We start from the raw sequence: 24,668 nt of genomic DNA, 5'->3' as shown, positions 1-24,668 counted from the left end.
AGAGCGGTCTTTATTTAAAAAACAATAAATCAATGATTCCCTTCCCATCATGAAAGCTGCTGCTCTTGAAGCCAAGTGAAAGGGAATCTACATTTTTAGTAAAGAGTTGAATTCCTGGAAACAGGGACCCTTCCAGCCAAGCAAGAAGGGGGCTCAGCGCTCCAAACATCCAAATTCCACTTCTTCCCAATGAATGCGTCATGTGCTTCATTTTGCAAGCAAGTGGCTGGCAAGGCCAAAGGAGGCCGGTCCTGGGCCAGTGACACTTGTCCTCCTTAGCATTTCCCAGCCCGGGCTGCATAGTTGCCGAAGCACACGGCATAGAAGGCCCAGGTATACAATGGCAATCCCCATCCTGGTCCCTGCTCACTCTGCGTGCCAGCCCAGGCCTCCAGGACCCTTCTCAGGGGGCACCCTCCCAGGGCAATGCAGTTTGGAAATAGCTGTTGATACTCCAGAGGCACATAACCTTTGAACAAGTGATTCCGCCTCCAGGAATTTATCCCAGAGATACCCTTGCTTGTCTCAAAGATGTATGCATGTGGCAGATGACTGCAACATTACTTGGAAGGGCAAAAGGCTGGAGACACACCCATCAGAAGGGGATGGTGTGCAGTTCCATACGGTGGCGTACTCTGCAGCCACAGCGAGAAAGCGATCTGTAACGATCTCCTATCACTGTTCGGGGGAAAAAGAATACAGGAACCTGTGTGCAGGATTCTGTGACTTGTCTACACAAAGAAGGAAATACACATACGCATGCATCTGCTGGTGTGGACCTAGACTATCTCCGGAGATGAGACAATGCCGTCCTTCACAGACAGACACAAGGCTGGCCTGCTATCCCAGGGAAGCCCGGGCGCACGCAGGCACAGCAGTACTGGCGTGGTCACAGCAAACCCTCCCGAGAGCCCAGGATTCTTCTTCCTGCAACAACCCCAAAATAGAGAAGGCAAACGCTCAGCGACCCACATCTACCCCATCTGGAAACTTCACTCAAGTCATGTGTTTAATCTTAATAAGCCTTGAGAATTTTTCTATCCCACTCCACATCTGCATTTGCTCTAATAACAAAATAGTATTTTAAATGACTCCCTAGTTAGATTGTTTAACCTTTCCCCCCCTCACCAAATCTTCTAAAATGGACACTTCCAGAAAGGGGCGCCATGTTATCAATTACCCCCCAGTTAAGGTACTTAACCTTTCCACCCCTCACATAAAATGCTCATTCCAAGAGGCTGGAGCCATATTTTAAATTACTTATTAGTTAAATGACTCAATCTTTTCCCTCTGAATCGACAAGCCAAACAGATACATGGAGAAGACACGCTGGGTGAGCCTGTGCTTTCTGGAGCTCCTGACATCCCCATGGGCTGAGATGAGGAGTCTGTGGCCTGCCTTCAGTGTCTGCAGAGGGCAGGAATCCAAGACCCCAGAGAGCTAGGGCCAGCCAAGTGGCCTCATCTTAGGGTGGGGAAAAGGATGCAAGTCATTTCAACATCAAAGACACGCTTTAGAGGCATCTAGATGGCTCAGTTGGTTGAGTGTCCAACTCTTGATTTAGGCTCAGGTTATGATCTCAGGGCTTCAGACAGAGCCCCACATTTGGCTCTACATGCGTGTGCGTGCACATGCACACGTGTTCTCTCAAGTAAATAAATCTTTAAAAAATAAAATACACGCATGCGCACACACAACGCACTTTATTTTCTTCCTGCTTCATAATCTTTGTATTTGGAAAACATTTCCCCACCTCGACCTGGTGTTCCAAAGCCATTACTAAGTTTTGTTTTCATCTTCATTTCCAATGTTATTTCCATAGCATAAGAACAGTTTTTAAAAAACAGTAAATATTAATAAAAGGAAGGATGGGTTTCCCTGTGTGATATAATGGTTGAATTGACCCAGGACCCACATCTCAATAATAAATGTCAAGATTTCACTAGGCTTTTAGAAGGACTGAACCTTTCTCTGGGGACCCTTCCTCACTATGGTCTCCTCAGACCCCAACTCAGAAAGTACCATAAGAGCAGTTCAGGAGTACAAATTCAAAACCACACCAGCCTGGATCCAACCTCAGCTCAACCAGCATCCCGCTGTGCGACCTGGAGAACGTTCTTAACCTCTCTGAGCTTTCGTTTCTTCATCCATAACAAGAGGCTAAGGACAGTCCCACCTGTTCTGGTTGCAGGAGGATGAATGGAGCTGTGTGTAATCTGCTGAGCATGATGCCCATTACATAGTAAGCACCCAATAAAACCATAGTTTGTATCATTCCTGATTTAAACTAGCCACTATTTCACACCAAGGAGAAACCCAAGGTCCCAGGAGGGAAATGATCCTGGTCAAAGTTTCAGAGTAGTTTTCTGACATGGCTCATAATTTCTCCCCTCACACAGCCTGATGGAAGTAGACAAGACTTGCGGTTCCCAAACCAACAACACTCTAGAGTTCACTAGGGACCAGAAACCCAGTGCCGAGGCTCCAACCTGATGTTCTGGGGCCCACGGGCTCTGCCACCTCTGAAAACTGGAACGTGAATGGCAGGACAGAATCAGCAGCCCTAAAGCTGTGGGAGTCGTCCGGACCCAGAGGACCCAACACATCTGGGAGCAAGAACAGGCATGAGTGTGGCAGCGCCACTGTCCCTAAGCAGGCACAGCCTCCTCCTTTATCTGGTACATGATAGGTTCCTCCCCACCCCTGCTCCCCACCACCCCCTAGCTCACAGGTGTGCCTGTATGGCACTCCGGCCAGTGAGACATAAAGTGAGGTGTGCCACCTGCACACATGCATCCCTGGTCCTCACCTTTGTGACAGCAGAAGCAAGTGCTGAGATGGGACCTCTGTGAGTCTGGGTCCTGGGGTATTCCAGAGACGAAGGAGAAATAAACCTGGACTGTGTAAAGCTATGGGTGGGCAGGCTCCTTGTCCCCATGGCAGAGCCTCACCCATGTGGTCACTGCAAAGGTTCAAAGAGCAGGGCCCAGGGCAACGCTTCTCAACCCTTCTATGGCAATAGACCAGATTTTTTTTTAAATTTGTAATTTCTAATCCAATACTTCTGAAAATACAATAAAAATATCACTGTAATGTCAAATTAGAAGTTTCTAGACCTCACTCTCTTTCACTGGACTTGTCTCTTCACAGATAGGCCCCAATCCCCAGGCCACACCTGTAGCGCCATAGTCCGTGGAGAGAGACAAATGCAGCTCCAGTCCCAGCTCTGCATTTTCTAACATTGGAGATAAAATTTACCTGCTCCAAGCCTTGACTCTGTAGACTGAGAATTTTCAGGTGAAGATTTATATAGAAAACGCATAGAACACAATGCCAGGTGTGAAGAAGGCGCTCAATAAATGTCAGCAATTCAGCCCTGTCCTGTCCTACTCCCAGGTGACAACATCTGTCACTCCCAGGCCCCACGACTAGCTCAAGGATCTGGAGTGGGGCCACAGGCTTCAAGCGGCCTCAGAGATCCAGGCACTGGTTTGAGACTCGGAATGTGCTTCCAGACACCCACTATCAGGTAAGGTGACCAGACTGGCATCTAAAGAGGGCCTTGGCAGACTGCCTCGTGGTCCACTGAGATCAGAGCATAACATCTACTGCCTTAGCTCCATGATGAAAATCTTACAGTAATTTATAACCATTATGAAACCAGTGTTTATTGCCAGTTGTAAGGTGCCTCTGTGCTCAACACTTCTCAGAAACTACTGCCCCTCACAATGCCCCTGTGAGATAGGAACAGGGAAGCCTATCGTGCAGGAGAGGAAACTGAGGCACAGCGTGGTTGGGTAACGTCCCTGCAGTCATGCAGCAGAGCTGGGTCTTGTGACTCAGGGCTGGCTTCACTCCAGAGTAGGGTGACCAACCGTCCAGTTTTCCTGGGACTTAGGACTTTTGATTTTAGAATGGGGACAGTTCTGGGCCAACAGGAATGCGCTGGTCACTTACTCTAGACCTATGTTCTTTAGTCACCATGTTTAGCGTGTGCTGAATGAGGGCAGGTCTTTAATAAAATATCTACCAGGAGGCTGGAGCATGTCTTTGCTGAGCAGTCTGTCTGGGAAAGCCACGTCCCATGACATCCTGCAAACATAGCTAAGGACAGAGAGACAGGGCATGATGGATGTACACCAAAGATAAACCGATTACCTGGCACCACACAGCCTGGGCGCTGGCCCTGCCCTGAGGCCTACTCAAGAATGGAAACTTCTAAATACCAGCCCTTAACCAGAAACCTTTTCCTGACTTGGTTTTTTTTTTTTTTTTTTTTTTTTCAAACAATAGGTAATCAGAATACGCTCAGCTAGTGACATACTGTCACAATTTGCCAAACAAAGCAATGGGAATAGGATCATAACGGTAATACTTTGCATTTCTTAGAAGGGCAGGTCTTGGGTGTGACTTCATTTCCCAGCACTGCAGGCTGTGTCTCATCTCTCCCTCCTCACACCACCCCAGAGCGATGCCCAAATGCCTGGCATGGGAGAGATGCCCAGGGGACAGTCGGTGAATGGGTTGATACAGGCAGACCTCTCCATTCTGCAGAAACTAAGGCATCCCCAGGCTACACAAGCTGGATCCTCTATGGCCGTCACCTTTCCCTCCATCACTCCCATGAATTGAGCACCCACAGAGTTGCCGGAACTGTCCTAAGTGCTCCATACATAAGCCAACCATGTGGTCTCTCCTCCAAACCAGGAGAATGAAGTGAAACGGGCACGGCTGATAATGATACCAGTACTATAAATAGGTATGAACTGCAACTGTCCCGAGCAAACAGGATAAGTGGTTACCCTGCTGCTGCTCCAGAGGAGCTCAACTAACCCTACCTAGAGAAGCGATGTAGCTCAGTGGGGACAAGCCTGGACTCTGGGGCCAGGCTCCCTGGTCTAGAGCCCAGTCCTGCTACCGACCAGCTGGGCATCAGTTTCCTCATCCATACAACAGGGCTAGGGGTTAGCTGTCTCCAAGGGCCATTGTGAAGATTATATAGTTCATGTTTGCAGAGCCTAAGTACAAGGCTTAGCATGTGGTGGGTGCATTATGTGTGTTTATTGAATAAGAAGTCCTCCAGCCATCCCCAGGGGAGTACTAAAATCATTGTTTTACGCACAAGGAAACTAAGGCATAGAGAGCTTATGTAACTTGCTGGTTGGTGGCAAAATTGAATTCAAGTCTAAGACCCAGGGCCCATTTCTTGACCACCTTGTAGTCCTGTCCCCCACCCTCTCAACAGTTGGCTACTATGAATGGCAAGCAACAACATACTCTCTCCCCATTTCGAAATTTATGACACGGGTCAAGTAGGAAGTGCAAGGAGCCTTGCATCCACGTTTGGCACAGGGTACTGCTGGAGCTCATCCTGGGCCCAGAGAGCTGGCTGACTCAGGAGAGGGGGTCTCGGTCCCTTGAGGCAGTGTGGCATTTGCAAGACCAATAGGCACCAGCCTGGATGGGGCGAGCACTGCTGCCCAGGAGGCACACGCCAAAGTTCCACTTTTTCTCTCTCTCACCAAATTACTCGATCTCAGACATTCCTCTGTAAGACAAGACTGAAATGCAATCTCAACCCTACGGGGCCCAGTGGGATTTCACCAACACAAACTGCCGAGTCCTCCAGGAAAACGGAGGAAGCTTGCCTAAAGTTTCAGATTCTCGGTAGATCTTAGAAAGCTCAGGCACTCGGCAGCTCCTGGAAGCGGCAGGAAGTGGTTTGACTTTGCTTATTTTCCAAAGGATAACCACCAGATTTGCTCATAAAAACTTTTTAACCGATTGGCAGAGGGCACCTGCGTAATCAGGTGGTTTCTCATCTCCTTGGAGCTTTCTTCCTTTGTTAGCTCAATCTGTGGGGCTTTCAAAGAAACGGGTGCTCAGGGCTCAACACAGCACAGTGCTTGGCACATGGAAAGAAAAAAGGAAAAACTGCAGGGAAGGGAGGAGGAAGGGGAGGGAGGGAGGGAGGGAGGGAGGGAGGGAGGAAGGAAGGAAGGAAGGAAGGAAGGAAGGAAGGAAGGAAGGAAGGAAGGAAGGAAGGAAGGAAGGAAGGGCATCTTGCTGAAAAGTCAAAACTAACGGAAAGAAAAGTTACTGAGGCTCACTCCAGCCGGTGGCTCCACACCCAGTGGTCCTCAGGCAGCACCGACCATCAGCTGAAGCTGGTAGCACACACCAGAAGGAGGGGCAGAGATGAGGAACGGCTCAGGTGGCAGAAGGCAAAGGGGGGACGCGCTTCCTCACTGGAGGCTCGGTATGTTTGGGAGAAGGAAAGCAGAGGCTCCTCCAGCCGAGCAAGGTGCGGAAATGAGTCCAGACAAGGACGTGCTGGGGAGCCCAGCAGGTGAGGGGCCAAGGACACGGGGGTCGTGGCCCAGAAGTCCGTGGACGCTTCTGACGAGGCCAAAATAGAAGAGAGTCTCACCCAGGCCAACAAGCCCAGACCTGCCTGTGAAAGCAGAGACAACTGCGGGTCCCGGACAGGACAGGACAGGACTGGGCGCCGAAGGCGTGGTGCAGAGTCAGAGGGCCCTGCCGGGGTGGGGCTGGGGGTGGGGAGGAGCAAGGAGCTCGGTCAGGAAACCAAGGACCGGAAGGAAACGCGAGCTTCCTGCCACGGACTCATGGGAAGCCTCTGGAGCAGTCATTTCTGCTCCCTGGGACATGGCCGTGTCCTCAGCCCAGTCCAGTGCCAACGTTCACAGATTCCTGGGGGCTTGCGGGGCTGGGTGCTGGGGTCCTGTGCCAGCTGAGAAGATGGATAGGAAGGAGGCCAAGGGAAGGCCCTGACAGAAGGAAGAGGGGCGCTGGAGAGGCCACAAGCAGGGGGAGGGTGAGCATGGGTGGCCTCAAGTGAGCAAGCCTAGACCTGCAGAATCACTTCCCTCTCCAGCCTGGTGAGCAGGACTCTGGAAGGAACCCGAAACAGGGCAAAGCGCAGGCTGTGTGAGACTGAGGAGCATGTTCTCAGACGTGTGTGCTGTGTGTCCTTCCACACATGTGTGAGGTATGTGCACCCATGACCTTAAGAACGCATGCGCAGTGGTCACATATATATGCTGTGAGGGGTGTGTGTCATGCTCACACATGCTCACGGGGCAACGGCGTCATGCCAGGGCTCCAAGCCGGGACTGGAGCCAGGATGGGACTGAATCTGGGCCCAGCCCTATACTAGCGGTGACCCTGAATAACTGACCTGACTTGTCCACCTCTCAGCTTCCTCACCTAGAAGATGGGGCTAATATGGTCACTAACTCATGATGCTGTCAGGGGGATTAAATGGATTGTGTTTATAAAGCACTTAGAGGCGGCCCTATAAATGCTACAGATGTGTACTAAAAAAAAAATAAGTATGTGAGTGTGCGAGAGTGGTTACAAAGCTGGGCAGAGACGCCTGTGTACATCCAGGTGTGCACAGCACAGAATACATGGGAATGTGCACACATGCAGGGCCTGGGAAACGTGGGCTGAGTGTACATGCGTGTGCAAGATAAGGTGTATTCGGCTGTTCCAGAACATGTGTGCTGTGTGTAACCACGATGCCTGGAGGAGGAAGTATATGCAAGTGCTCAAGACACATACTGCTCATGGACCAGTGTGGCATGTGAACACGTGTATGTGTGTGTGCAGGGGTGTGCAGGCATGTTCTGAGAGCATGCATGCATGTGGGTTAGAACCACTAGGAGCGAATCATGGTGAGCACAGGTCTAATGACACCACTGGGAAAGGCAGCTCTGAGCAGCATGGGTGATCATGGCCAGAGACCCAGGGGGACCCCTCAGAGCTGCTGGGAGCCTCCAGCAGAGTGTGAGTGGAGAAAAATCGAGGAGAAAACCCAGACCAGCAAGGCTGGGGACACGAGCCACATCTGACTCAATCCTGTGCTTCAGGAAGGAAGGGAGGAAGGAAGGAAGGAGGGAGGGAAGAAAGAAAAGAAGGGAGGAAAGCAGGAAGGGAGGAAGGGAGGGGGTAGGAGGGACACAGACACATGACATCACAAGGGTCATCCACTGGACACATTTGTGTCAGGGGCTGCACACCCATTATTCCAGTTCACCCTCTCAACAGGTCAAGGAAGAGGACCAGCTCCATTTTTTCAGACAAAGAAACAGACGAACTAATTTGCCCACAGACCCACAGCTGGGATTGCGGGCTTCTGGGCCAGCTTCATTTGACTCTAATTGTCCTCTCAGTGACCACCCTGGTCTGAGAATGAATGAATGAACACCAATGACGAATGAAGAACGCAAGCACGCACAATGAATGAACAAACAGACAAACAAACAACAATGAAAAGGAAACTGAAACTTCGTGCCCAGAGAAGGAATGAAGCAGAAGCGCTGGCGGACGCACTGGGCCCACGCCACATTTGGGAAAAGGCCAACTCAGAGAGGTGTGAGCAGTGGTAATAGTGGTGTGCCAAGGACCCAGGCCCCCACACTACAAAGCCAGAAAGAGCCTTCTTCACGGGCCCCGAGGCGCCTGCGCAGAGGGGGAGGCCGGGTGTGTGTGGAGGTTTCCAGGCCGGCCTCTGTCAGCACAGAGTCAGAATGCAGGCCTGGCAGCTCCATAGAGGGGCCTTCAGTGTCAATTCTGAAAACTGGCATTCCAAGCTCTGCTCTAGTCCTGTGGGATTTTAGATTAGCTAGATCTCCACTGCCAAGGCCTGGACACTCTTGGAGAGCCGCACTGCCAATGCTGGACGTCACCAGCAGGATGACTTATCACTGTGACTTCTCAAAGCAGCCTGTGTCGTAAGGCCCGGTAGTGCTCAAGCTGATGACAGTGAAAGTCCCCTTCCCCCCCACCCCCGCCAAAACCCTTCCAGAAGCTTCCAGGAGAGTCCAGGGGCTCTTCAGAAAAGGATCCTCAACCCCCACCTTGACATGCTTAGCAAACCCAAACTCCAACTGGGCAGCTCTGAGCAGCCTTGGACAAGTGGCTCAAGCTAGCCAAGTGCCAAGCTCTTCCTCTGGGGTAAGGAGCCATCATATAGTGGGTGTTATGGAGGGAGAGGACCCTGCCCAAGGTAGAAGGTCGTAAGACACACAGCAGGTCTTCTCACAGGATGGTTGTTCTTAGAAATGGCAGCTATCGGGGGCCCAGAACTACCTGGGCAGAAGGGAGCCCCCAATTGCTGGGTCCCATGGCTACGGGAGGCTGCCAGGCAGGGCTGGAAGGGACTCAGCGTGATGTCATGGGCTGTGTTCACTGGCCCTAAGCTGTATCCTCCCCTCTCTCTACAATGAGACCCTCCCACAGCCCAGAAACCCCACTGTGTCTGCAAATCCACCTCAGGCCCTCTTCCAATACCTGAACTCCCCGCCAGTACAGGGTGAGCCAAAAGCCCCACTGCCAGGATGCATGTGGGCACCCCCAGGGCTGCTTTCCAGCTGGTGCTGGTTGCTCCCACCTAAACCTGCCCTTTGTCCCACTCTCCACCCCGTTCTGTTTAACAGAATGTTCTTCTTAGACTCGGATTGTTTAATTGGGAAGAAGCCCATCAGATGGAGCATGAGTTTCCCAACTGTGTTCCCTGGGACGCCCAGATGGGCTTTCAGGGGTATCTGTGGGGGCTGACCCCCACCTCAACCTGGATGCCACGCCTTTACAAACCTTCTCTTCATGATGTTGTTTGAGGATCGTTGTGATACCAAAATCATGAAAGCATGTGCACAAAAGTTCACCCAATTTGACAATGAAAACCACTCCCTGCTGTACGCCCTGCCCCGATGTGCTGCTTAACCCCCTCCATGGCACCCACCATTACCGTAGGCATGTTTCATGTACTTTAATCTGTTTCCCGTCCCTCTCTTCCTGACCAGTAATGCCTATGAGGGCAGGGTGTTGCTTTGGTTCACCACTATATCCTCAGTACAACAGCAGGCACAGAAAAAGACTGCCTTCACGTTCATTTTTTAACTGACTAAGTGCAATAATCGGCAGCAATAACTAGAGTGCTCACTATGGGCCTGACTCTTGACACGTGTCACATGTGGGAAATCACTTAGGGCTCACATCTACCCTTGGAGGTAGGGCCCATTATTATCCCCATCATACAGATAAGAAAACTGAGGTACAGCTGAGCTGACAACCCAAGCTCTTCAACATCTTTAAGGCTTCCCCCCTTGGTCACCAGCTGTTCTACTCCTTCCATTCCTCCTGGTGTGGTCACTCTGTCCAGGGAGGGTGGGGATTATGTCACAACCATGCATGTTTAAGGCATGAGATGGAGAAGTCAAAAACTTCCTGTCTAGGTCAAGGAATAAGGTAGAAGGAGAACAAGAGCCAACAGTGAAATAGCTGAGTGGAGCTAGCCGACATCCTTGAAGGATGGGTGCCTGCCACTTGAAGAATGGGTGCCTGCCACTGAGCATCAGGGAGGACTTCCAGGAGGAGGGGACAGTTCTCACAGATGCCATGCTAGGGCTGCTTCTCCTCTACCAAGCTAGCTCCATGGCCTCAAAACAACAGCAGTCAACAGCTTTGATGTGTCAGTGATTTCTTCCATAAAACACAAAGGAGGAGGGACCCAGAATATCCCAGATTCGGGGATACATCTGTCTGCCCTCTGATAAGCATGTCTGTGACTTCAACCAGCTCCGGATCCAGGCCCTGAGCTGGGCAGAGCCACACCAGCATGGTGAGTGCGGGACGCTTCCCCACTGTCCTCCCAAGTGGACCGCACCCAAGCAGTCAGTCCCATCCTTCCCTGGACGCCAGGGCGGAAATCCATAACTTCCCTCCTTGTGGGAAATGCAACAGCAGACAGGCTGGATGGATCTGCTCTCCTGAAGGTCCCTACAATGCTCACTATCGAAGGCAGCTCCTCTACATGTCCACTTGACCCCCTCAGGGGAGCCTCATCCCTGCAGACCTGCCTGACTCCCACTGGCCACTGTGCCCAACCTGCCTGGGGTCTCACCCACAGGGTTCTTCCTCTGCTTCCCCCAGGCCAGGAAGGTGCACTTTGAGCCTCAGCATCCATTCCTCATGAGACCCTGTGTTATGGGCCAGGCACTCTACAGTTAGTAATTCTCATTAATTCAAATCTTTCCCATAGGGAGCATAATAAGGTCCACATAGAGAAGTTTTAAACTGGAGTTCAGAGAAGTCACCTAACCTGCCCAAAACCTGGAGTGACCAGGTATCAGGCTTTAGTCACCAGAACTGGGTAGAAGTCCTGTCTGCCATCAACTCTATAGTCTACAGCTAATTATATAATTACTCTGTGCCTCGGTTTCCTCATTTGCAAAGCGGGAACAACAGCGCCCATGTCATGGACTTCTTTAGCAGGCTAAACAATATAGTGCAGGGAAGGGCATGGCACCTAGAGGCTCTCAGTCAATGGTAGTTACTGTTAATTCCTCTTTTTAAGGACACTCATGATAAAAATCACTTCTGTGTACAAGAGCTCCAGGTACCCAGAGGCCCTCAGGCAGTGCTAGGGAGTCAAAGGAGCCCAGGACTGGGGTCAGCCAAAGGAGTCTGCATCCCAGCCACATCACATCTGACCACGTAGACGTGGCATCACAGCAAGGCAAGTAGGGCAGCCCCTCTGCCCACACCGTGACCCCCGGAACCGTGCAGAGAACCGCGTGTGGCACTCGGCATGGGGAGCCGCCTGAACACTAGTCCCGGGAAAGGAACCTGCCAGCACTTCTCTCCAAACCTCCTTTTGATGTCAGCTTCCTGTGGGAAACATGTCCTGCTCCACTTCCTCCCCAAGGTGAAAGGAGGGCTGTCTGGCCTTCCCTTGGAAAGTTCCTAAGAAGGCCCAGAGCAGTTGCCAGCACTGAGTAGGAGGTGCAGCCACGTGGCTCCTCCCCACGCCCCCACCCAGTCTGTGTCAATAGAGGCCACTTCTGGGGAGCCCGCACCCCGGCATCTACTCCGTTCTCAGCACAGATCGGGAAACACCCTCCTTGGACTGATACCCAGTCTGGGTGCCCTCAGCCCTAGCGAGGGACGGACAGAGAGGGGAACGGTGCTGCGGTGAGCAAGCAGGGGCATACATGCCGTTGGGCAGCAGTGGAGGTGCACAGCACTTCCCTGAGGCCAAGGCACAGACGAAGTGGGGCCTCCATAGGCTAGAGACCCAGGAAGAGGCAGCTCCAACAGCCTGATGCCAACCTAACTTTGCCCCCGCTTCACCAGGTGACCAGTCTGTGCATGAGGATGGAACCTAGAGGCAAGCTTCTGGAACATTCTGAACCAAGGACTCTGGCTTCAACCACATAGATCACATATAGAATCACAGTTCTACATACTTATACAAAAAAATTTCATTAAGAGATTTTTTTAAAAATCAGCTAATAAATAAATCATCTTTCCTAAAACTTCTGAAAAGCTCCAGTTCATCAACTGGGCCTGAAAACTGAAACGGAGGCCGGGCCTGGCCTGGCCTCTGCCACAGGGGGTCTGCGTTCAAACTGGCACTGCGGCCCTGCAAGCCCCATGGCCCTGAGCTGCCCACTGCTCCTCCTCAAGCTCATCTCCTCATCGGTCAGGCCCACAGTCTGGAGGCTCGCGGCTGGCACATGTGCCTTGTGCACATCAGGGCCTCATGAACGGTTTGCTGCTGCCATTGTTCCCGTCTTTGTCGTCACCAACTCTCTGAGCCTCGGTTTCCCCAAATGTGAAGTGGGAATGATCAAATGGAATCAGCACACTGCTGGGGGATATAGTGGGAAAGGCCCTGGATTGGGGCTCCCTCCAATGCTGGCCGTGGGACTGCTGCCACCATGGGCCTCACTACAGAGGGCCGCCCCTCGGGCCACACGGACATGTGCCCTGCATGACAGGCCTGCTCCCAGGGCCTCGCTGAGCCAATTGCATGCAATCCTCTGTCCAGCCAGGGAGCAGGCAATGGTACTGATGCCTGCATCTGAAGATGCTTGCAGGTGCAGGAGAAGCTAGTACCTGTCGCGTCTCCCAATCCACCCTACCACCCCACCGCTGGCTATGTCCCGGCACCCACAGCCCCATCACGTGGACACCTAGCCCGGCCCCAGGGAGGACTGGACAGGTGGCTTCTGCACTCTATGGTGGTGTCCCCCTGTGTGCCAGGACCGTGCTCTCACTCTGTGGGGACACTGCCACCTCCAGAGGCAGAACTGGGGCCACCTCCCTGTCCCTGTTGCTCACCCTGGTCAGGAGCCCCTCTCTGCTGCTGCTCCTTGCCCCCCGGCCCTAGCTGGAGGGGACTCCAGGATCTTTGCTGTTAAGAGCGGTGCTAATAGCTGAGACAAGGGGCAGAAGGAAAAAGGACAGCACAGGCTGAGGACATGTCTCAGGCATGTGTCTCAAAGTCAACTGTTGACTATGACACTTAACGCCACACCATTTTCAAGCCACAAAGTCAATTTAAGAAAAAGAAAATCCGTGAAACCCAAAGCTGATTGGGCTGTGTGAAAATGAGGGCATTCTCATGCTGCCCATGGCATTCCAGATGGATTCACCTATTCTGGAAAGCCATCAAAAGCCAACAAAACGTTCATACCCCTTTGACCAACCAATCTCCTTGCTGGGAATTTCTCCAAATAATCATCCATCACCGTAAGGAAAGGGGGAAAGAAGCCACGAGCACACAGATTCTGCTATGGCTTCTCTACTACAGAGGAAAGGCAGGGAATGGCTTCAGTATCTGACCAACAGGCGACACATCCATAAAACACGGTGTGGTGGCTTATCATGCAGCCACTAAAAATAGCGCTTGCGAAGACCACGCAAAAGAGAATCCATGCTGATCACAGCAGAGGGGAAACAGAAACAGAACCCTGTAGAACCATAAAAATACCTGCATCTACAGACAAAAACCAAAAGGACTAATTAGAAAACCAGTACAAGTCAGTCTGAGTAGCCAGATCCATTCAGCTCAGAGAGCAAAGGACATCAAACAGTCCAAGTCTCTGTGGTTCTCGAGTTCGGGGTAGCAAGTGGCATGGGTTTCGGAAAGCACAGAACTTATCCAAAGGTGCGCTCAAATCCGTTCAGCTGGGGTGTGTGTGGGTAGGGTGGGATATCTGTGGTTATGTTATGGAGTAGAACTGTGAGTAAAGATTTTTCCCTCCTTCTCTCTTCTTCTTAAACTGCCTTTAATGTTGCTTTGATAGTGTTTTTGCAACTAAGTAAAGGAAAAATTGGGATTCTTGCATACAGGGCTTAGAGCTGACAAAAGGCTACCTCACATGTAATCTTACATGATCTACCAAAAGCTACGGAAGGAAGGTAGGGCAGGGAGTTTAATGACCCCATTTTCACCAAGATGAAATCTAGGAAGGGGGGCGGGGAGGGCTTCCTCAGCACCACAGCCATGTGGTGACAGAGACGAGACTCACACCAGGCCCTCTGGGAAGGAAGTTCCAGGCCCCACATCAAACCCTCTAGGCCCGTCCTCCTGGGCTCATGTGAGGCCAACACTGGACGCCAGAGCTCCAAACCCCTGGACATTTGGCCATGGCCATCTGCCCCCACAACACAGGACACACATCAGGGCCCTATTACATACTGGCCACCAGGCTGATAGCCGAGCACCTACAAAGGAGAAAGCCCTGACCTGCTCATCACCACACTTCACACAGTAACAGGACAGGAAGACCCACAAACGAAAACCTCTACTCCTGGTCCCTCATCCAACTCCTGCGGCCAAATGAGGATGAAGGTGACTGCACAAACACATGAGCCAAGGCTGTGTAGTCTGCCCCAAGTTTGAATCCCGACTCCTCCACTTACTGGCTGTGTACTGACTCACCCTGAGCTTCAACATGACCTACCAGTAAAATGGGGATTGTAACAGGGCTATAACCTCTCGGAGTTACTGGGTAAAAGTGGACAGTGTGTGTCATGCACACAGTTCAGTACCTGGCCATATCAAGTGCTCCTCCAAGCCTGCCGTGTTCCCCCTCAGGGCCTTTGCACTTGCTCCCTCTCTGGGACGTTCTACAGCAGATACCCAGGTGGCTCCCCTGGTCACTTCCTTCACATCTCAGCTCAAGCGTTACTCTGGCAAAGCCTACTCTGTTCACATGGTGGATATTCCTGCCCTCTTACCCTGCTCTAGTCTTCTTCGTGGTCCTTACCCACACCTGCGACATACGACATATTTATCAGGTCAGGAGCAGGGCCCCCCCTCACCATGAGAAAGAGACTTTGTTCACTGCAGTGCCATTTTCTTAGCATGTAGTAGGAGCTCAATGTTGAACTAATCAATTAATAAATGGGCTGATGCTTTTGCCAGAGGAACAGGAGCCTTTGGCCACACTTAACCAAAGGCCAACATGACCTTTCTCAGCTCCCACAGGGCGTCAGACTCCCCAGGCCACTGCAGGCCTTTGGCCAGGCCACCACAGTATCCATAAGCTCCACACCCTCTTTGCTGTCCTGCCTGCTCCCCTGGGACCAAAAGGCTGGCGCTGAGAAGACACTAGAATCCTGTAGGCCAGAAGCATGACGGATTGCCTTGCTGAAGTGGGAACTACAGATTTCAGTACATCTACTGGATTCTGGAACCCCTGGAGGAAGCAAGCCAAATTCCTAGCACAGAAAGGCTGGGAAAGTTCCCAGGGTCTTTCCTCCCCGCCCCCCCCCCGGCCCCCAGGGTCTCTCTCTTCCTCCCTCCTCCCAGGGGCACATGCCACCCCCCACTCAACCCCCACCCCAGCCAGGACTGGGACCTTGGATGCCTACAGAAAAGAGCTGCCACCTGCAGAACCCTCTCCTGCGCTGGGCACTTCATGCACATGGCTCAGCTCTCTCCCTGACCATAAGCTAGGCATGGTAGTGCCACTTCACGGAGAGGACGGGGGCTCCAAAGCCCAGATGCCTACACCATGGCTCCTGAGGGGCTGGGGCCTAGGGGAATGGTGGCCTCGTGGGTCAGTTTGAGGATCATGTGTGCTGGGTCCCAGCCTGGTCCGAAGGGCTCCTGGACCTCCAGGTACAGCAGCACTTTTGGAACGGGGGCCCCCAAAACAAGACCTGTACTGCTGGTTTCTCATCTAGGCCCCTGCATCCAATGATGCAAGAAGGAAGCACTACCGCCCCCGCCCCAGGTTTGGAAATCCACTCCTTGCCTCGGTGATTCTGAGCTTCTGCAGGTAAGGTCCCCTATACAGGGAACAAGCCCCAATTCTCCCTTTCACCCAGCTCCTCCTCCAAGCATCCACTTAGATATCACCTCCTCTAGGAAGCTTGCCCTGACCCCTCAAGTCAGCCTCTGAGAGCCCCCCCACCCCAGCAGCATCAGTACAGTCCTTGCTCAGGGCTGCATCTCTCACGCCTATGAGGCCAGGACATACCACACATTGGATAAAGTGAAAAATGAATGAATGACAGCAAAGAGAATGGGAACACTGAATGAAAGACTGAGCTGTGAATGGCGCACGCAAGGATGCCTGGGAGGCCGGCTCCTGCTCGCAGTGACCGCCCAGCACCAGGAGTCACATGACAGCAGCACGCAGCTGACTTTCCCATCACCACTCTGCCCACACTGGCCATTATTCCTCATCCCATCAAGATCACGAGGGGCTGCAAGACAGCAGAGGGAGTCAAGGGGTGGACAAGAGTTCCCAGAAGGGGGTCTGGAGGCTCTAGGGTCCCAGTAGCCCCAGAGCTGTGATGGGGCAGAGGAAAAGTGAGGGAAGCGGGTGACCCCAGGGGTGGCCACCAACAGGAAAAGACTGGCAGGTCACCCTCACAGCAGCCCTGGGAGCCTGGTGTTTCCCACTTCCTCCTGGAGAGAACCAGACACATAATCAAGACTTCTCGAAGAATAAAGGAATGATCACGGGAATAACAGCCAACACAGCACTCCCCTGCGCACCAAGCCCCATTCTAAGCACAGAACACATAGCACCTCACTTAATCCTCCCACTATCCCTGAGGCAGACAGTGTTATCCCCACTTTACAGGTTAAGAAGCTAAGGCACAGAGACTCAGAAAGTGGCCCAAGGGTACACAGCTCGTGAGTGGACAAAGGGAATTTAAAATTCACACAGACTGGCTCTGGGATCTGAACTCTTAACTACTGATTAATGTCTCTCAGCTTTAGTGTGCTTTGATCATGTAGCCAGTAATTAGTTAATTCATTAGTTAATTAATACTCTCAGTTTTAGGATACACAAGCCATCCAGCCCCCAACAGTAATAATAATGAACAGGGCATACCAATGGCCTCTCCAGAGCTGGTACAGAGGAGGAGCTGGGGGCACGGATTCAGTGAGACAAGGGGCATCAGCAGATTCCCTAATAACTGCCAGCAGAACTAGCACATCTTTTTTTGTCCAAGCTGCGTGTCACTGGGGGTGGCTCTGACATGGTGATGGGGCTAAGTCCTCCCAAAGCTACTGTTTGGTACCAGTTTGAAGCCAGATGCCAAGCTAATCATTGCGTAGGGATTATCTCCTATGATCCTCACACAGACCCTCTGAAGGTGGTGCAAAGATGCCCCCGGTTGCAGAGAAAGCAAGTGGAGGCTCAGAGAGGTTAAGTGACTTGCCCAACGTCACACAGCTAGGAAGTGACATTTGAACTCGGCTTCTCTCTGACGCCCAAGTCTACCCCTTGCCCTCCAGGTCTCTGGCTTCCTTCGCCTTTGGAGAGGAGGAGCTGCCCGGAAGCCAAGTAGGACAAGCCTGCCTGGCCTGCCCATTCCCGCCAAGTTGGCTCCCTCAGCCTGCCACAGGCCCCGGAACCCCATCACTTCAAAGTGATTCACCCTTGAGGTCTGTGTGGTCTGGTCTGGACCTGGGGGGTGGAGGAGTCAGCACCACGCTTGCTCCTGACCACCCAGCTTTGAACCGGGTTCCCCAAGACCTCAGGAATCCAGGTGCAGCTCTTGGAAGGGCCCCCAGCACTCGGAAAGCTGGGATGGTGCCCTCCCACAGGGCAGAGACACTGGGGGGCCAGAGGGGTGCCCAAACCAGCCCCCATCCCAACTGCTCGGCCAGTTTTGCCTCTCTCCTGGACCCCCTCATGCTGGAGGGAGCCCCAGCCCAGCAAGCATCCCGGCTGTTTCTGCAAGGACTGGCGGCTGGAGGAATGCAGTTGTCTCAGCTGCCCCCAAACCTCCACATCCCACGCTCCCTCCAGAATGCTTGCCCTGTCCCACTCTATGCCCCCCAACGTGCTCATCTCCTGTCGTGGGCCCTGGAACCCCAGGAGGCCAGGGAAATGCTGGAATGTGTGATGCCTGAGGTCAGAGCCCGACTCTGATCTGAGTTGGGTTGAGATGAGGGGAAAATCGCCAAGAACAACTCGCTCATTTACTTCATTTCCAGACTTGGCGGCTGCCGGGGCCGGGCTTCCAAACCAAGCTGGCTGTGGCCAGGACATGTGCAGCTGCGCAGCCACAAGGCACATCTGGATCCGCTTAGGGAGTTAAGAGCCATAAAGTTCTCTTAAGAAATTAGTTCCTGGGGAGCTTAGGTCTCTCTGGGGACTGGGTGAGGGGCCCCTTGGGCTAAGGACACCCGGAAACTGTGAATGGGGCTAGGGGACATCTGGGTCTCCCTGGAGAGTCAGCTCATATGCTCAAATGCAAAATGGCTGGGGAGGGCACACAAGCCTGGCCCTGGCACTTCTGGCTGTGTGGCCTAGGGCACCTCTCCTGAGTTCTCCAGACCACTGGGCAAATCATTTCAGCTTCCCTGGAGAAGAGGGAGCCACAGTAAGGACTCAAAGTGCAGTTCCTCAAGTTGCCACTGTGTCCTGGGGTCTAGCGCAGATCTGGCCCGTGGGAGGCAAATGAGTGAAGGAGCCCACGAATGAATGAATGAACCTCGTCTTCCTGAGCTATCAAATGAGGATGATGGCATCTACCCGAGGTTGCTCTGAGGACTAGCCAGTAGAAGAGAGGGGAGGCCCTGGCACAGAGTGTGTGCACACTTCGCCCTCAATTTTCAAGTCCATCAGCTACAGACCTCACAGCCCCAGGGGTTGAAAACTTGAAGAGTCCCCAAGAAAGCCCTTCCGTGCTAGATCTGCCTCTTTTTCCTCCTGTAGACGCACACTTGTGAAGTCCAACACAAGCACTCACTCTGACCAAGGAGGTGACACATGTGCTAACAAACATGCAAAGAACACAGGGTGATGGCCTTGAGTGTGGCCTCGCTGAGCCCCCTCTCAGCCTGCCAGGCATGGCGCCAGGTTTACACCTAACACCTCGCCATCTGGCAGCAGGCCTGGGGGCTCGGGGTCACCAGCCCCATGACACAGGCTCAGAGCAGCTAAGTGACGCAGTGAAGGAAGAAGCAGAGTCCGGGCAAGAGACCAGGTTCCAACTGCTCTATGGGGTGGCACGAGCAGGCTATGCAAGTCAAGCCCCCGCTCTGTCTCTCATTAACCATATTATCTCCAGCAACTTCTCTTGCCTCAACTTCCCCATCTGCCCAGGGTGGGGGAGGCTAATAAGACTGCCTATTTCATCAAGTTGCTTCTCATCCGTATGAAATGCCACTTGCATAACTAAACAATAATAAAAACTCTCATAAAGTGTCTGGCAATATATTGTAAATGCTCAGCAAATGCTAGTTTTCTTTTTACTATTTTGACTGGCTGTCCACACAGTGCTAACTAAGCCATCCATTCCCCTGAGTGCAGAGGAGACCACCAGAGACAGGTTAGAAATCTCCTAGAATTTTTTTTGTAAAGATTTTATTTATTTATTCATGAGAGACACACAGAAAGAGGCTGAGACATAGGAAGAGGGAAGAGGAGAAGCAGGCTCCATGCAGAGAGCCCAATGCGGAACTCGATCCCAGAACTCTGGGATCACGCCCTGAGCCAAAGGCAGACACTCAACCACTGAGCCACCCACGCGTCCCTCTCCTAGAACTTTCTAAGCCAAGACTTCCACCTTGCTGTGTGTCAAAATCACCCAGTGTTACAAACTGTGGTGTCCAGCAGCAATCTTAACTGGGTTTGCAGGCACAATTAATGGGCATTTTTATGGACAAAAATAATTTACGTTATTATCGGCTTTCTACAATGGAAGTTGTAAAACAGCTCAAAGACAGCGAAAGGCAGAAATCAGACAGGTGAGCTAAACAAGGCATGCAGGGATCTTTCCCCCACCCATTTCAAAAGCATTTATAGTATCTCCTGACTGACAGGATCTCACAAAAAGATGGATGGAGAACGTACTATGGTAGGAAAATTTAGAAACAACTCAAACATCTGTCATAAGACCATGGTACACGTGTGCGCTAGAACACTCTGCAGCTATTACAATAGACAGTGTTATGATAAAGAGGCCAGGCCCCCCACCACCCCATCACATGAACCCCAAACCCCAGGCGTCAGAATATCAGGGTTTAGGCTCCCACATTACTGTGATATGCAGCACAGGATGGGGACTGCTACTCGAAAGCCACCAAGCAAGCCTTGGACAGAAGAGAGGTCTTCAGGGGCTGCCTGAAGACACAGAGGGAGGGAAGAGGGTGCTGCTGGGCGGAGCATGTTCCCAGGATGGGATAGAGGAGTAAGGAAGCCAAAAGTTAACCTCAGACGGCCCCATAAGCTGATAGCAGAAGGAGGACGACCTGGCACCTCCAGCCCTGTCCAGGGCCTCTGGGTACGGGATCTGCCAATATGCCCATCTCTTGAGTGTCTGTGAAAGTCTATAGCCAACGGTCAGTCCTCAACGAGCTGGGTCTGTGTGCACACTGGGAGGTTGCACTCCTGCCTCAAGCAGGGACCAGGGGCAAGTGGTGAGGTTTTCACTGCAGGGATTTTTATACCCGGGTAATCTTTCTCCATTAGTGTCAACATACACTAGCACCCCCCTCGGGGAGGGGGCGACCGTGGCAACACTGCCAGGGCCTGCTGAGTGCTGCACAGCCGTTTTTGCTTCCTGTACCTCCCAGAAATTTCCCTCAGACTGGCAAGTGGAACCCCACCACTGCCAGGGCCTTTTCACAAAAACTGACCTTGCCAGAAGGAAGTGGGACCAGCAGGACACACAGTGAAGGATAGCTTCCACCTTCCACCAGGCAGTCCTCCAGCCTGACCTGAAGTAACCTATGGAAAAGGATGACGTCCAAACAAGTCTGAAATTACTTTTGACTTCTGTTCTTGCTTTCTGTAAAGGTAGAGAAGGCACCTGTTTCATTCACCACCAAATTTGACGTCTAACAGAAAACCCTACACAAGGTAGGTGTTCAACAAATATTAACTAAATCCGTAACAAATGCTCTCTTACACAAGATCCCAATGGGACTCAACATTTAAGGGAAAATGTAGTGGGTGGAAAACTTGAAATGCAGACAATTCTATCTACAGCCTTAATTTTTGTCCTTTGATTTGGATAAAGATCACCATTATTTGCCTGGAGAGATAATGCTCTGCAGGAGAGGTTGTGAAATTCTAGAAGCAGGGTTTGTAAACCACTGTGCTGTATAAATAGCAAAAGCTGTATCTGACCAGCACCGAGGCTGCCTGGAGGAGGGGACAGTTAAGTCAAGTCCCCAGATCAGACTGCAGGTAAGACTGGGGCCTGGGCTCAATGTGGCACACCCCAATGGGCCAGCCATTCCCACAAAACAGAGTGGGCAGTGCAGGAAAGGAAGGGGAGGGGGAGAGCAGGAGGGAGAGAGGGACGCATTTCAAGCTTAGGAACTGCCATATTCTTGAATGTTTGCTCTAGCACAGCTCTCTTCTTCAGAGTCAAAACCTAAGTTCCTACAAGGTTCTATACCATTTGGCTCCTCACTGACTCACTGACCTCAACTCCTAGAACCTCCTCAAGTTGACTTGCTGTGCTCTGACCATCTCCTTGCATTCCTAGGAAACACCAAACTCGTGCCCCAGGGCCTTTGCACATGCTGATATAACTACACAGCTTGCTTCCTTACCTCCTTCAAGTCTGTGCTCAAATGTTACCTTCTCATCCAGATCTTCCCTTGGCCACCTTATTTAAAGTACCACCACACACAGACACTGCACTCCTCCCCACTCATACCGGCACTCCTGTCCTCCTTATCCTGTTTTTCTCCACAGAATTTATCAGCAGTTGACAAGATTTTCTATTTCCTTATCCATGTTCTTCCCGCATGGGGCCTAAGGAGGGCCAAGACCTCATCTGCTCTGCTCTGTGCCCAAACCCTGCCTGGCACACAGAGGATGCTCCAGCAACACCTGCTAAATGAGCAAGTGAATGGGCCTGCTCTGTGCCAGGCACATTCCATGATTAGCCTCGAGAACAGGCTCAGCTTAGAGTGTGGTGGAGACTGGATCCACTCAGCTCCAGTGACTTCAAAGCCCAGGTGTCCACATGCAGTTATGTGGGGCCTGCCTGACTCCACAGAGCCAAACTCCCTCCTGTCTCAGAGTTCACTGGATCCTGAAGGATGTTAATACTTCCAGTTCTGACCAAAACTCCTGTGTGGGGTTGGGGCAGGGGCCTCCCCACCAGGCTCCACCCTCCTGGGACTCACAGAACTTCCTGTGCCCTCACATCTCACAGGAGAAGAGGTACTTTCTTCAGAAATCACTTAGCGGGTGCCTGACTCCCTGTCTGGACCATGGCTCATTTGGCCTCCAGCATGCGCTCCATTGCCCTATCTGGCTCACCGCGCATCCTGCTGGTCCTCACTGCAGGCAGACAGGGAACAACACCCCCAACTGCCATGCTCTCACCTCTAGGACCCCAGCCAGCCCCACTCTCCCGTGCAGTGGGATATACAACAATGGCCCCCAGAGATATGCTAGTCCTAATCCCCAGAACCCATTAATATGTTCCCTTAGCTGGTAAATGCAACTCTGCAGATGTGGTTAGGTCAAGGCTCTTAAGATGGGGAGACTGTCCTGGAATATCTGGGTGGGTGGGCCTGATACCATCACAAGGGTTCTCAGAAGAGGGAGGCAGGAGGGGCAGAGTCAGGGAAGGAGATGTAACAGCAGATGCAGAGGGAGGATGAAGCGACCACAAAGCCAAGGAATGTGGGCAGTCTCTGCAAACTGGAATTCTGCCCCAGAGCTTCCAGAAGGAATGCAACACCTTGATTTCAGCACCATATTTTTGGGCTTCTGACCCCCAGAAGTGTAAGATGATAAATATGTTTTGTTTTAAGCCACCACGTTTGTGGTGCTTTGCTATAGCAGTTATAGGAAACTAACGTGCTGCCTGCACCCTCCACTCAAGAGGGGGCCTGCCCTGGCCCCAGCATGGTCTGACCCCACGCAGATGCTCCTGGGACTTCCTCTTTCATAATTATGTCAGGGCCTGAGAGCTTGTACTCTGAAGCTGGACAGCCCCGTGCAGCTTTAGCCTCCACCTCTCAGGAGCTGTGCAACCTTGAAAACGTTTCCTAACTTTTCTGTGTCACCTTCTCCTGATCTCTCCCAAAGGGCTTGCCACAACTGCCATGAGGCTGGCATGAGAGCACCCACGGACCCACAGAGCCTGGCATACTCAAGTAAGGGTCTGCCACTACGATCTGACTTCTGTGCAAGACCTCAGGCCTGTGGAGAACGGAGACCATGCTCGTCTTGCCCACCACACGTCCACAGAGCTAGGCCATCAGGTCTTAGTAACAGTTGTTGAATGAATGAGCCCTATGGCACAAAATATCTCAAACACAGACATGAGGAGCAAGGGACAAGCCATGGGACACGATGTTCCTGAAGGAAGACAGAAGCCAAGCCAAAACCCTCAAGGATACACAGCTTCTCCCATGTCTGGCATCAGGTCTGGTCCTCAGACCCACACCCCATTGGCTGACCTTCCCTTTCCCCTCACCTCCACACCACAATGACTGAGGGGAGACCCCTGGATGATGGCTGATAGAGCCCCACCTGTCTCCCCAATCATCATGTCCTCTTCAGGGCCAGCTCATGGAGAAACATATGTCACTACCACAGTCCCCTGCATGGGGTTCCTGCAGAGGTCAAATAAGAAAAGGCGAATGAAGTATATAGTGCCTGGCATACAGTCAGCACTCCATAAATGCTAGTTAGGTAGTCTGTAGTTAGTTTGTCCCACAGCATACATTTGAGTAGCTATAAGCCCCCTTTATGCAATCACATACAAAAGAACTATCTAGAAAAGTAGGAGAAAAGATCAGGTCAGGGCTCTGGACTCAAAGGTTTGGAAGCTGTATGAACTTGGACAAGTTGCTTAACCTCTCTGACCTGTTACTTTAGCTATGAAATGTAGATACTATTACCTGCCTAGAAGGAGCACTATAGCACAAGAAAAATAATGCATATCAGCCATTCTCATACTGGAATCACTTCAGGAGCTATATAAAAAAGGCTAATGCCCAGGCCACCCCTAGACCAATGCAATCTGCATCTCCAGGCTGGGGCCCGGCATCAAGGGTTATGAAGATCACTTGGTACAAGCAGAGCAGAAGCACAAATGCTTACACACACCTGGCACACAGCAGGTGCTCAGGAAATCCAAGTTTTCATCATGATTTCAGCAACTGGCAATGATTTTCTCTCATTCATTCAACATGTATTTGCAGAGTGCCTAAGATATATAAACTCACGGGTTTCAAATCATGTGCCCAGGCAGCCCCGGTGGCTCAGCGGTTTAGCACCTGCCTTCGGCCCAGGGCCTGATCCTGGAGACCCAGGATCGAGTCCCACGTCGGGCTCCCTGCATGGGGACTGCCTGTGTCTCTGCCTCTCTGTGTCTCTCATAAATAAATAAAATCTTAA

The 24,668-nt window shown here is 51.9% G+C and overlaps 1 protein-coding gene across 2 annotated transcripts in view; it reads right to left on the bottom strand.

Moving 5' to 3' along the window:
• CMIP (c-Maf inducing protein) overlaps positions 1-24,668 on the bottom strand; it is a 231,038-nt gene that overhangs the window by 176,234 nt on the left and 30,136 nt on the right. The gene's annotated exons all lie outside the window — the stretch shown is intronic.

The sequence above is a fragment of the Canis aureus genome, chromosome 3 (genome assembly GCF_053574225.1).
Source record: "Canis aureus isolate CA01 chromosome 3, VMU_Caureus_v.1.0, whole genome shotgun sequence".
In the NCBI taxonomy this organism is placed as follows: domain Eukaryota; kingdom Metazoa; phylum Chordata; class Mammalia; order Carnivora; family Canidae; genus Canis; species Canis aureus.
Note: the sequence above shows the minus strand (reverse complement) of the source record. Positions and strands in the feature narration are given on the sequence as shown.